The sequence below is a fragment of the Triticum urartu genome, chromosome 5A (genome assembly GCF_056163025.1).
Source record: "Triticum urartu cultivar PI428250 chromosome 5A, HENAU_Tu73, whole genome shotgun sequence".
Lineage (NCBI taxonomy): Eukaryota > Viridiplantae > Streptophyta > Magnoliopsida > Poales > Poaceae > Triticum > Triticum urartu.
This window is the reverse complement of record NC_141877.1, coordinates 680,872,864-680,887,718: the sequence shown is the minus strand read 5'-3', so window position 1 is coordinate 680,887,718 and position 14,855 is coordinate 680,872,864. Positions and strand designations below refer to the sequence as shown.

At 50.0% G+C, this 14,855-nt stretch overlaps 1 pseudogene; it reads left to right on the top strand.

The window, feature by feature from the left end:
- Positions 1–5,070: 5,070 nt before the first annotated feature.
- On the top strand, positions 5,071–12,001 carry LOC147974107 (polyubiquitin 11-like; annotated as a pseudogene).
- Positions 12,002–14,855: the final 2,854 nt, after the last annotated feature.

Genomic DNA, 14,855 nt, shown 5'->3' with positions numbered 1-14,855 from the left:
TTCCTCTCTCAACGAGGATGATACCAAGCCGGCGGATTGTGTTCCCGTGGACGGGGGAAGGTAAAGCCTGGCTAGACTTAATAATTAATTGCCTCATGAACATGGGTTCCTACGCGTGTTCCAGCTGCGGCAAGACTCCAGTTTTGTTCGAGCCGCCGTCAAGCAAATGTTCACCAAGCAGGTCCGAGAATAAATGTAGTGACGATGAATAACATGGAAGTGACTCGGATGCGGGATTAAAAATTAGTGAGTTTGTGAAAATGAAGTACGCATCAGCGGACATGTAATAGTTGATTGACAGCATAAATAAATTTATCATGGTACATAATGAAGTACGCGTCATTTATGTTGTTGATCAAATATTACATGTCTGCTGACGCGTACTTCATTTTCACAAACTCCCTATTTTTTAATTCCGCGTCCGAGTCGCTTCCATGCTCTTCATCGTCACTACATTTATGCTCGGACCTGCTCGGTGAAGATTCGTTTGATGGCGGCTCGAACTAAACTTGAGTCTTGCAGCAGCCGGAACACATGTAGGAACCCATGTTTGTGAGCCAATTAATTATTGGGTGTTTCATTGTTCCAATCACTTGATACACTTGAAGCATGGGCCGCCGACTTCATCTCATCTTTTCCCAATGGAACTGAAGTGAGAGGGTTTTATCTTCTCCCCGTCCATGGGAGCGAGTCCCCCGGCTTGTATCCGAGAAGGGAAGTCGCCAGCTGCATGGAACGCAAGGTGGCGGACTACATGGAGATCACCAGCAGCACGGGATGTCAGCTGGCCGATGGATAGGAGTTCGTGTCGTGCTGATTCTCCATGTGAATGAACGAATAGAGGTGGCCAGATCGGTTCACACGAGCGAATGAATAAAAGGACTGAACAAGATTGTTTTCCCCTGAAGCTAAGGGCCGGCGTCCTCATGGCACCCGCCGGGTTCGGGTGCGGGTAATACGCGCCCAAACCCTTACCCGTCTCAAAATTTTTAGCCCATACCCATACCCTTACCCGCACCCCGGGTATAAAATTGTTCCCATACGCGTACCCGGCCGGGTACGGGTAATACCCGCGGGTAAAAATACCCAACTCTGTCACCTCACCCAATTGACATTTCAGCAAGTATATTGGAGCGTTTCATCACATATATACAATATTTCATCAATTCAACACGCATATTTCATCATTTTAGCAACATATATACCACAAGTCAACATTTCAGCAACATATAACCCATTTTCAACTCATATAGACAACATTCCAGCACATATTTCAGCATTGCAGCACTTATATACATCATTCCAGCACATATAAACATCATTCCAGCTCATATTTCGGCATTTCAGCACTTATATACAGCATTACAGCACATATAATCAGCATTACATCACATCTAAACAGCATTTCAGCACATATAGGTAGCATTTTAGCCATAGACATAACACATTTCAGCCATAGATTGGACACAAATAGGTTGTAGGTTCGACAAGCAAATATGTTTGACATATAAAGGTTCAACAAGCACATAGGTTTGAGAAAAATAGGTTCAAGTTCAATGCACAAATAGGTTCAAGTTTGACACATAGTCATCATATCAACTTGAGCATCTCCTACATGACACAAAATCCAATTGAGTAGATTGATCTTCTCTCCGCTTCATCTTCATGAGCCTTGACATCTCACTCAAAGCGCCAAATCCTAGTTTGAGACATATGCAAGAAAGACATGAGAACTTGAATTGTGGAGAGTTATATATTTCCAAGACATAAACAAGAAAGGTATGTGTGCACTTCTTATGTACCTTCATCCCTTCTTGGATGTCTTGAAGGCAAGTCCAAAAGCTAGCTTCTCCTGTGTTAGCATCTACAGAAGTAAACAATTGTCAACAATCTGAAAACAAGAGAAAATATTAATAGAAAGCACTATTTGCTCACCTTTGAACTTGTTTCTAAGCCAATCTTGTGAGCACATCAAAACCTCAACCATATGTGGTGTCAATCGGCTTCTATGGTCATTGAGCTTTCTGCCACTTGTAGAAAAGGCTGATTCTGAAGCAACCGTTGTAACAGGAATAGCAAATATGTCCCTTGCAACTTTCCTTAAGGTTGGATACCTAGTTCCAGCCACTTTCCACCAATCCAACACGTTGAACTTCTCAACGTAAGGCACTAATCCATCATTCAAGTATTGATCTATTTCACCTTGAAGTCTAGCTGTTGCGGGCATTTGTTGAGCTACAATGTTTTGAAAGACACTCATGATTGCAGGAGCTTTCATTGTAGAAATCATAGATTCTTCATCCGGTGTATATGCCTCATTTTCCACTTCATATTCTTCCAATAATAAGCGCAGACTAGCAACTATGTCATCAACTTTTTCAATGCATTCATAAGAAGATGGCTCAATGCCATGGAGCATGGCAAAGCAAGCTACCAACATTTGCTTCTTGTATCGAGGATCAGGAATTATAGCTATAGCCATTAGACCTTGGATGTCGCTCCAATACTTATCAAATTTTTCAGTCATGCTTTTTGTCATTTCTTTGATAGTGTTGTTGCTAGATGCTTCCCACTGCCTCATTTTCATTTTAATTTCACATATCTTAGGAAAGTACACATTGGCAGTCACATAATCAGTTCCAGAAAATAGCTCGGTTATTTCATAGAACAACCTAAGCCTCTCTACAACATCTACAGCAAAAGCCCATTCTTCTGAACTAGGCAGCCACTCATATTGCTTTTCTTTTTCTTTTGCACGTTCAAAGACAGATCTATAAGGCAAAGCAATATCAAGCATTACGAAAGTAGAGTTCCACCTAGTCTTGCAATCAAGTCTCAACTTCCTTTTTATTTTCACTTTCTTATACTTGGCCATTTCCTCAAACTTCTCTATCCTTTTTGGTGAGGCGGTCCAATATGCCACACTTTCACGAATGTTTTCTATAGCTGATTGCATAACATCTAAACCATCCTTCACTATCAAATTCAAAAAATGTGCACAACAACGCATGTGAAGTAAAGTACCTTCACAAAGAAGCTTAATTTTTCCTATCTTCCCCACAATCTCCGCAATTGCCTTGTCATTGGCGTTGCAATTATCAACGGTCACAGTCAAGAGCTTTTCATCAAGATTCCATTTAACCAATGATTCATGGAGCTGATCAGCTATCACTTCTGCATTATGTGGTGCTGGAACATAAATAAACCTACAATATGCACACAAATGCAATAGTTGACGAAAGCTTATTAATGGACCGCTGAAAATAAGTACAATGAAATGGACTGCTGAAAATATATGATGTGGGAACATGTATATACCTCATGAGAATGTTCCTTAGCCTCCAAGACTCGTCAATGAAATGGGCTGTAATAGCCATATATCCCTTCTTTTGGCTGTCAGAAGTCCACATATCGGTGGTGACTGCGACCCTTGATTGTACCATACTCATATACTCGATGGCCTTCTTCTTTTCTATGTCGTACCTTTCCACAATGTCAGTTCTACAAAACAGAAGATAAGGAACAGAGTCAATGTTATTTGCGCAAGAGAAGCTAGAAACATTAAGAGGAAATAGAAAACTAAAGACATAGCAGCATATTACGGTTATTACCTAATAGTATTTCTAGTATGCAGCTTGAACAATGGCTGAAGTGCAGCAACAAATCTCCTAAAACCAACATGGTCCACCATAGACAAAGGATAATCATGCAACACCAACATGTTGCCAAGCTCTGCTCTAGCATACTCTTGATTAAAAGTGTAGCTCTCCATGCTCACTTTCCCATCATTCTCGGCCATCACCTTCAATGAGGCTTGATGCAAAGTTTTACCATCCTTCGTCTTCAACTTCCTAAGAGTGCAACTCTGAAGATGCAACTTTAGATGCTTAGTACCATTCCTTGATCCTGCGGTAAGTGTCTTATGACACCAATTACACTTGGCCTTCCATTCTCCATTTATCTTGATCTTCTTCATGTCCAACCAAACCTTAGATGTGAGCTTGCGACTAGATGGTTGATGCGGATGCACCTCTTCCGCCTCATCCTCTTCTCCTTCATCGTCTGAAATGCTAACATGATTTCCAACTTCATCCATTGGTGTCGTTGTGTCCATGGACTCATCTACTTGGCTTGTATCACTGAACAAGAAAGTTAACAATTCACTATATAGCAGAACCAGATTTGTCCAAACTTAATATACCACACAAAAATGTTTACAGGATCAGTCATAGAAATTGCTTTGTAAAAGTTACAGAAATGATTCACTGTATATAACCTTCTTTTGTATTACAAGATCAAACTACACTAAATGATTTACAGAAACGATTCACTTTATATAACCTTCTTTTGTATATACAAGTTTTTCTCCTAAACTAGAACAAGTCAATGATCTGGAAATAAATTTACGGCATGGCATTCTAACTCCCAAATTTGTTGTTCCAATTCATGGGTATACAAAACTTCTATCCTGAACTAGAACAATAAAATCTGATTCTAAAGATCAACAAGATAACAACATTTAGTACATATTTATCAACACTCACTTTCATGTTACAACATACTTCATACACAACAGAATCAAATAGATCAGTTCATGCATCATAGAATTTTATGAAAAAGTGAGAAAAATTTCACCGCTTTGGACGCTTTGGTGCCCTTTTCGCTGGTGGGGTCGATTTGTTCCTCGCAGAAGCAGGAGCAGTCGGACTCTGCCGGGTGCTGGCCACCGCCGTCGCGCCTCCACGGCCACGGCCACGGCCCACCTTGTAACCGGGCGCAGATGAGTTGGAGCGGCGCCCGGGATTCTGCCCCGTTGAAGGTGGTTGGAGACGCATGTTCTTGGAGCTAGACGAAGGCGTCGGCGTCCGCACCTGACAACCACTCCCGCCGGCGCCATCTTGTCCGAGATCTTCCTCATCCACGGGTGTTGAGGTTGAGCGGACGAGGTCCCCATCCGCGCCGAAGTAGTGGGCCTCCTCGACGTCCTCTGGACCGCTCTCCATCCGCGCCGAAGTTGAGGCCGGGAGGTGCTCCGTTTACTCCGGCAGTTGAGATGGAAGAGCTGCGGCAATGACAAGCGAGATGAGTGGAGGAGGCGTTGTGGAGGGAGGAGATGTGGAGACGAGGGAGATGGCCTGGTGCCCTGACCTGGCAGCCGCAGCGGCCGGCGATGGCGGCGGCCGGTGGCGGGGGCAGCCACCTAGGGTTGCAGCCCGGGTGAGAGAGATGGGTGTGATGGCGCGATGGGGTGAGGGTGAGGGGTCGAGGGGCGGACAGGGTTTTGTGCGCTGCGGGCCTGCGGGGGCTAGGGTTGCGGCCACTGGGTGCTTAGGCTAGGGTTTTTTTCTTTTTCTAGTGAATGACATAGGGGGCCTACATGTAAGATGTAGTAACATGCGGGTAGGCTGATAGACGGGTATGGGTATTGCATTCCCGTACCCATACCCGGCTTACCCGATGGGTATAGATTTTTCTCATTTAAATACCCATGGGTATTTTATTTTCCCATACCCTTATCCTAATAGGGTTTTTACCCGTCGGGTTAGCGGGTAACGGGTACCCATTGCCATGAGGAGGCCGGCGGGATATGCACTAGGTCATGCGTGGGTTGTAGCTTGTGTAGGGGTAAATGTGTCAACTAAAGGAATACACCTTGTAATCTGAATTTTTTGACAAAGAATTATACACCCTACATCTAGGAATGGAGGGAGTATTTAGGAACGGAGGGAGTATATGCATAATATAATGTTGTTTCTTCCTTTGCTTGTTAGGGCATCATAGCATAAACACAGTCCAGGGCAACAGTTACGTCAATATATATAGCATGTTGAATAGTTTTTTTGTTTTGAAACTGTCGCCGCAGAAAAAGGCTCCCTAGCTACCTGAATATTTTTATTGCATTCTATAAGAAAACATCAGAGAGGTTGTAGGTTTAACTTGCTTAACCTATCGTGTAGGTTTAACTTGCTTAACCTATCGAACTCGCTCGTGTCAAACTGCGGAATCACCTGACGTGTATATCTATAAATGTTACTAGTTCTAGACTTCTAGTATCTGTTTAAGTTTCTAATATTATAGTAGTCTGCATGCAATAGCCTTTTGTCTAAAATCAGTGATGCTTGGTGTGCCCGTTTGAGATGTAGATCATTGTGAAGGCCCACACTGGCAGGCGCATTGTTCATAACGTCAAAACCAAGATTCATGACAAAGAGGGTATCCCTCCACAGCAGCAGCGTCTCATATCTGGTAGCAGCAAGGAGCTGGAGGATGAACGGACCTTGGCCGACTACAGCATCCAAAAGGAATCCTTCCTTCATCTTGTCCCTCGCATCCGCGGATGGATAGAGATTTCTGTGGAGACCCTCGACGGCAGGGTGATCACCCTCTAGGTCGACCCATTAGATACCATCCTTGCAGTCAAGGTAGAGATTCAAGCTCAACATCACCTTATCTTCAACGGGAAGCAACTGGACGACAGGCTTACATTGGCTGATTATGGCATCCGATATAGGCCCATTCCTGACTTTCGTTACCAGCTCCAGGAAATGATGAAAATATGCATCAGGATGCTGGACAACTCTCTCTATGTTAAGAGCTCAGACACTATCGACAGCGTCAAGGAAGATTAATGATGAGTGTTGGATATATTTTGTATAGGCAGTATATCGCATGTGTATGTAGGATTACCTAGCCCCACCTCCTAGTTTTCATGTATAGTCGAGGCTGTGGGCTGCTCATTGTAAATATATACATGCGTGTATGCACCCAATCAATTGAGAGTTGCATTGCCAAACAATATGGTATTAGTTTCCCTCACACGATCCATTTCCTAAGCTTCCGCTCCTACCGCCGCTGCGCCCCTAGGCTGCCACCGCCACCGCCCCTAGCCACGCCGCCGCTGCACCTCCTCCCTGCCGCCGCTGCCTCCCTACAGCCGCTGCACCCTCTCCTCCCTCCCACAACCCTAGCCACTTCCCTCCATCGACATGGCCTCACCCGGATCACCCGCCTCCGGTTCCACCAACAACAACTCGTTCACCGGTCCCGTTCCCGTCCTCATCCGCGACCTTGACATCCCCGCTGTGTCCCCCTGTGCCTTGATCACTCCACCTCCACCTAATATGCCTGGAAAACATATTTCTCTCTAGTGTTCCGTGAGTATCATCTTCATGATCACGTCGACGGTTCCGTTGATTCCAGCCTCATGCTTGGTGATGAAGAGTGGACCACCATCGATGCGATGATCATTCGTTGGTTCTACCTCACCATCTCCCGTGATCTCTTCCACACGGTGGTCACCGACGGGGATGACGCCCTCGCCGTTTGGACCAAACTCAACGGGCTTTTCACCGACAACCAACTCCAACGCCGGGTTTTTCTTTAGCAAGAATTTTTTGGGTCTCATCAACTTGATTCGTGTATCGATGATTATTGTATGCATCTCAAGAAACTTGCAGATGAGCTCCGTGACCTTGGTGAAACCATCTCCAACGATCTCCTCCTCAGCACCCTCACCGCCGGGCTCAATGAGGAGTTCGGCAACGCTGCCTCGAACCTCACCTTTCTCCCGGAGCCAACCTTTCCCAAGGTCGTGGCCTATTTGCGTCTGGAGGAGCGTTGCATGAAGTTGGCGAAAACCAGGGCTACCCACATCGCCCTCACCGCCAGGACTTCCTGCGGCGGCCCGCCACCGCCGTCTCCGCAGGCGTCTGCCACGCCGCGGCTCCCTCCACCGGCGGCTTCCTACGTGCAGTACCCGCCGCCCGCAGGCTTCTCCTAGGGGATGCCACCTCAGCCGGCCTCCTCTGATCGCCGCCATGGTGGGCGTCGCGGTCGGAAGGGCAACGGCCAGGGCGGCCAGCCTTGCCAGCAGCAAGCCAGCGCGCCGTGGGCCATGGCCCAGAACCCGTGGACGGGCCTGGTTCATGCGTATAGCATGCCAGTTCCCCGCCCGCCAGCTCCGGACCTCCTGAGCCTGCGTCCCACCTCGCACCAGGCGCTGAGCGCAGCGCCCCAGCAGGCGTCGTACGCTGCACTCCCGTCAGCGCCGTACGCCGCGCCCTTGTGAACGCCCTATGCCGCGGCACCATATGCCGCGCCGCCGCCGGCCCCTTACGTCGCTCAGCCGTCGGCGCCCCCACTCCCGCCGGCTCCGTGGGACCCGGCCCTCCTTGCGGCGCTCCACTCCGCCCCCTCGCCGGCCAACTACACGGGTGGCGACGATTGGTACATGGACACCGGCGCCACTGCTCATATGGCTGCCAACCCCGGTACTCTCCACACTTCTTATTCGTCCATACTATCACTTCCCATTACACACATAGGCCATGCTTACTTTGCGTCTACATCCACACCGATATCGTTATCTAACGTACTTGTGTCTCCCGACCTCATTAAAAAGCTTGTTTCCGTTTGTTCTCTTACTCGTGAAAATCTTGTTACCGTTGAATTTGACATGTGTGGTTTTTCTGTCAAGGACGCCCGTACCCGGATGGTGCTCCACCGTTGTGATAGCCCCGACGAGCTCTACCCGGTCCACCCAACCACCTCCACCAACACATCTCCGGTCCCCCTCTCCGTCAGTGTGGACCTTTGGCATGCTCGCTTGGGACATCCCAATGACACCACTCTTCGTCATATTCTTTGGAGTTTTTCCTTCACTTGTAATAAGACCGACGGTCACACTACTTGTCATGCGTCTCGTCTAGGCAAACATACTCGTCTTCCCTTTAGCACTTCCTCTTCGGTTGCATCGTATCCGTTTGAACTACTTCATAGTGATGTGTGGACTTCTCCAGTTGCGAGTAATACCAGCTATATTTACTATCTTGTCATTTTGGATGATTTTTCGCACTATGTGTGGACCTTCCGGTTGTGGCGGAAATCCGATGTCATATCCATTCTCACCGCCTTTTACTCATATGTCACCATGCAGTTTGGTCGCTCCATTCATGCCATCCAAACCGACAACGGGAAGGAATTCAACAACCTTGCGGTCCGCAATCTCCTCGCAACACATGGGACGATATTTCGTCTCACTTGCCCCTATACCTCGCAACAAAATGGGCGGGCCGAACGGGTCTTACGTACTCTTAATGATTGCGTCCGCACCCTATTGTTCCATGCTAATGTGCCACCCCGCTTCTGGCCCGACGCCCTCACCACCGCATCACTTCTTATCAACATTCGGCCATGCCGCGTTCGCAGCAACTTTGCACCGCACCACCTGCTTTTCAGGAGCCCGCCATCCTATGATGACCTTCGCATCTTCGGGTGCCTTTGCTACCCTAGCATCGCCTCTACCACCCCTCATAAACTTGCTCCTCACTCCCCCGCATGCATCTTCCTGGGCTACCCTCCCAACACCAAGGGCTACCGCTGCTACGCCCCTATCTCACACCGTGTTTTCACCTCTAGACATGTTTACTTTGATGAAAGGGTTTTTCCATTTCAGCAGGTACCACCGTCCGACTCGTCGCCGACTTCACCACCGGCTCCCGGCGACTTGGCTTCGAGCTCCCTTGGTGCGCATGCGCGCCCTCGGGCCCACCTCGGGATGCCTCCTGGCTTAGGCCCCTTGCCCCACTCGAGGGCTGCGGGCTCGGCGCCTGGCCCTGCTGCTTCGGCCGACGCAGTGGCGCCCCCTTCTTTCGCGACAACGGTCGCGTCGGCGCCTTCCTCGCCACCCGCGCCTCCGGCACCTTCGACCGGGTCTCCTACGCCGGGCTCTCCGGCGGCCTCGCCCACGACGACCGCGTCGGGCTCTCCGACGGTCTCCGGCTCCCGGGTCGCTCGGGTCCGCGCTGGACTCTCCCGTGCCCTCGGCAGGCTCGACCGCAGCGGGCTCTTCTTCATCACCTTCGTCCGCTGCCGCCCCGGACTCGCCGCCACCCCGCATGGTGACTCGTGCCTAGACCGGTGCACTCCGCCTGTGTCAGTGGTACTCCGCCGACGAGTATCTTCTTGCGGCTTCCACCTCGGCACCGTCTCCCCTCCCATCGTCGGCTCGAGAAGCTCTTCGTGACCCTCATTGGCTCGCCGCGATTCAGGAGGAGTTTGACGCTGTTCAGCGCAACCGCACCTGGCAGTTGGTGCCTCGGCCGCCGCACGCTAATGTGATCAGCGGCAAGTGGGTCTTTCGTCATAAGACTCGACCTGACGGGACCCTTGAGCGCTACAAGGCTCGTTGGGTTGTTCGTGGTTTCCGCCAGCGTGTCGGTGTGGACTTCACCGACACCTTCGCCCCGGTTGTCAAACTGGGCACCATCCACACTGTCCTGCAGCTGACGGTCTCTCGCGCGTGGCCCGTCCATCAGATGGATGTCTCCAACGCGTTCCTTCATGGCCATCTGGCCGAGCAGGTCTACTGTCAGCAGCCCATCGGCTTCGTCGACGCCACCCGGCCGAATCACGTGTGCCTGCTCTCGTGCTCGCTCTACGGGCTCAACCAGGCCCCTCATGCTTGGTACCAGCGTATTGCTGCATTCCTTCAGCAGCTTGGCTTCGTAGCCACTCGCTCGGATGCCTCTCTATTCGTATACCAGCACGCTGGTGGGACGTCTTATCTGCTGCTCTACGTGGACGACATCATCCTGACCGCTTCCTCGACCGAGCTTCTTCGTCAGCCCACGGCTCGCCTCGGCACCGAGTTCGCCATGAAGGACCTTGGTCCTTTGCACTGCTTCCTCAGGATCGAGGTAGTGCGGCGTGCGAACGGGTTCTTTCTTCATCAGCAGCAGTATGCCCAGGAGTTACTCGAGCACGCCGGCATGCTTAACTGCAAGCCTGCACCTACTCCTATCGACACGAAGGCTAATGTCTCCGCTATTGATTGCACTCCGGCGCAGGACACCGCCTTCTACAGGTCCATCGTCGGTGCACTTCAGTACTTGACGCTCACTCGCCCCGACTTGCAATACGCAGTTCAGCAGGTGTGCTTACACATGCACGCCCCACGTGACTCTCACTGGTCCCTGGTGAAGCGGATCCTTCGTTACATCCGCGACACTATGGCTCTGGGTCTCACGTTGACGGCGTCATCTTCCACTGACCTGGTGGCTTACTCAGATACCGACTGGGCTGGCTGTCCTGACACTCGTCGCTCCACCTCCGGCTACCGCGTCTATCTCGGGCCCTCTCTCATCTCGTGGTCGTCTAAATGACAACCCACGGTGTCCAGATTGAGTGCCGAGGTTGAGTACCGCGCCGTGGGCAATGTTGTTGCTGAGTGCTCCTGGTTACGGCAGCCTCTCCAGGAGTTGCACCTTGGCATGGCCAAGGCTACCGTTGTCTACTGCGACAACGTCTCCGCCGTCTACCTCTCTGCCAACCCCGTTCACCATCGTCGCATGAAGCACATCTAGCTCGACATTCACTTCGTGCGTGAGCAGGGCGGGGGGGGGGGGGGGGGGGGGGGGGAGGGGGGATAGGCAGTATATCGCATGTATATGTAGGATCATTTCCTACCTAGCCCCGCCTCCTAGTTTCCATGTATAGTCGAAGCCGTGGGCTGCTCATTGTAAATATATAACGTGCGTGTATGCATCCAAACAATTGAGAGTTGCATTGCCAAACAATAATGAGTATGATATTCATCCAGGCCAGCAACGCCTTATGCGTCACAAGACGACGATGACATCCCCAATTATTCCATACTCAATCTTACAGGGCTGCCGTACTTTAGCCGATTATGGAATCCAGAATGGAGCCACACTCGACCTTGTAGTCTGTCACCGACCAAGACTGATGGAGATCTTCGTCAGGAATTTGAAAGGGAAGGCCCTGACTTTGAAGGTTGAGATCACAGATACTATCCGCAGTGTCAAGGAGAAGATTGAGCAGGTGGAACCTATTGACCGGGCAAGCCAACGCCTCATCTTGCCGGGCGGTAGCTGGAGGATGGCTTCACACTGGCGGAATACAAATCCAGGCTGAATCCACATTTCATCTTTGCCTCCGTCTTTATTCATGTGCTACTAAATGTCCGGGAACCCATCACTAGAGAGTGTATTACTGTCTCTGAAGCGATTTGCTGGAATCATTCTTTGGTCGGACTTCTACATATTAGTAGGTTTATTCCTGTATCTATCGTGTGATTGTTTCCAGTTTGGTTGCCTTTTTTTTTGCGAATAAACAGTTTGGTTGCTTTCTCCACGGTCACGCTACACAACACGAAGAAAATCAATGAAATACACTGTTTCTTTGCAGTTTGGTAAATACAATCTGAAGCTCGCCACGCAAATTATGAACGGAAATGTTAATGCCCACACGTGTGGGCGTTGACCATCTCGACCACACGCATCCATCACCGTCCAGTACTATATGCACGAATCTTGACACAATCTGGCTGATTTTCTGTGCCACGTAGGACAAGGCGTGTGTGTGGTGTGTGACATAGTTCACCCACACATCCGTTTTACCACACGGAGGGGCCGGTGTGTGGGCGTTTAGCAGTTCACTCACACACCAGTTTCCAGTCACGCACAAGGGCTGGTTTGTGGGCATTTGCCATCTCGCCCACACGCCCGTCTCCTCTCCCACACGTAAGCTGCTAGTTGCCATGTGTTTTTGCAGCGTATATGGCAACTGCCTGTAGTGTGCTTTATAAGCAGGTGGCAACTCTCTTTTTTTATCCGAGTTGCCATGTGTTTTTGCAGGGTACACGGCAACTGCCTAGTGTGCACGTAAGCAGATGGCAACTGTCTTTTACCGAGTTGCCATGTGTTTTTGCATGGTACATGACAACTGCCCCAACGTGCACGTACATGGCAACTGCCCTAACATGCACGTAAGCAGATGGCAACTCTTTCTTTTTACATGGCAACTGCCGTAGCATGCTTGTGAGCATATGGCAACTCTCTCAACCGCCTAGTGTTAGTATGTGGCAACTCCTAAAGTTATGAAATCATGGCAACTACATTAGATCAGACCATACATGGCAACTGCAGTTGAGCAACCATAGCAACTGCAGTTGTCCGACATGGCAACCGTAGTTCAGCGACATGGCAACTGCAGATAAACGAATATGGACGAGGGTCTGGACCATGGCAACTGCGGGCGCGCGGTGGGCGTCACGCGTCGCGTGCGGGACCAGAAGGGTACGAGGCCTGACATACAGGCGTGTGGGCATTATCAACTTCGCCCACACGCATGCGTGTGAGAGGGTTCAGGAGGGAAAAAAAAGATGTGTGTGGGCATTAGTTGTTTTACCCACACGTATGTGTGTGGGCTGGTTGCTGTCCATTCCACACGAGGCGTGTGGCACAACTATCCGATACACCACACGTGTGGCAGTTATCGGGACCCATTATGAAAGGGAAACGTTTCGGAACGGACGACCGGCCAAGCGCTCGGCCGGTCTCCTCCCTCACGCGTGTCCACTGCAGGCCCACGAGCCTTATCTCCTCCACCACTTCTCTTTTCTTATCCACAAACGCAGTGCATCTCCATCCTCTATCCAATCCCCTCCCTTTCCCTTCCCTTCCCTTCCTCCATTCCGTCTCTAGCGAGAGCCCTCCGCCACACCATCTTCCAATTTATCTCACTCTCGTCCTCTCCGCACCCCGCTCCACGCAAGCCCCACTTCCACCGTCGGCCGGTGTTCACTGCGCTGGCCGCTGTTGCAACTGCGTCCAGACGAAGTTGCTTCCTCATGGGCTGGAGTATGAGGCGTTGAAGTGCTGTGCAAGGGGAGCTGCAAGCCACATCTGGTGGGCCTGCAAGGAGCAGAGGCAAGCGTTGAGAATGACGACGGCCGCCGATGCCCAGCTGCACTGACGAGGCGGTCTGCAACCAGCAAGATGGCGAGAACGCCCCAGCTAAGTGCTACAACTACGGCAGCAAGAAGCTCGGACCAGCACCTAAAATTGCTACTACCAATGTTTTTTGGTTTCGTCCCAATTTTACTGTTTCTTTTGCTACCACCGCTCTTTAGGATTGCTGGAACTAGCTCAAAATTTTGTTACCACCGGCGCTCTTGATTTTGCTGGAACCAATGCCAATTTTTGCTACCACCGGTGTTCTAGTTTGCTGGAACCAAATCCATTTTTTTGCTACAATTAGACATTTTTTTCTTTTGCTGGAACAAACGCCCAATTTTTAGAATTTTGTTTCCAATGGTGTTTTGTTTTGCTGGAACCACTTCAATTTTTGCTACCTTCGGTGTTTCGATTGTTGGAACATTTCCCATGTTTTTGCATTTTTGCTTCCATCGTTTTTTATTTTTGCTGGAACCAACCTCAAAATTTGCTACCATCATATCACGATTTTTGCTGGAACCATGTGCCAATTTTGTTGCAACCGACAATTTCCTTTTGCTGGAACCTGCGATGGGACCAGCATGACGGGGAGATGCATCATTGGTTTTTGCTGGCACCACAACAGGGGAGTTGCATCGTTGGGCTTTGTTGGAACCGGCAACACGGATAGCAACAGCCGTCATTTTTTTTTTGCTACAATCATGGATGGGACGAGAACTACTGGAGAGCTGAATCGACCCTTTTTCTGGCGGCGAGATACGATGCCGGCGAGCTGCAACCGGCGAAGATGGCGAGCTATGATGGGGGTGCGGGTGCGCAAGATGCGGAGGGTGCGGCGTGCTGTCGAGAGCGCTCCTTTTTTTTTTCTCGAGAGAGAGATGTGCGAGGAGGATGGAGAAGGAACAGCAGATCGTGCGGTTACGCATGCGCGGGTCGTGCGGCTAGGGACCGACTCGCCATTATGAAATAGCATATGCACACTACTGGAAAATCTGTTAGATCAAACACTCTCAGGATCACACACACGAGATGGACACAAGAAGGAAGATGACTAGCAGGAGACACCACACACACGAACGCTGGTGAGGCAGTTTTGCG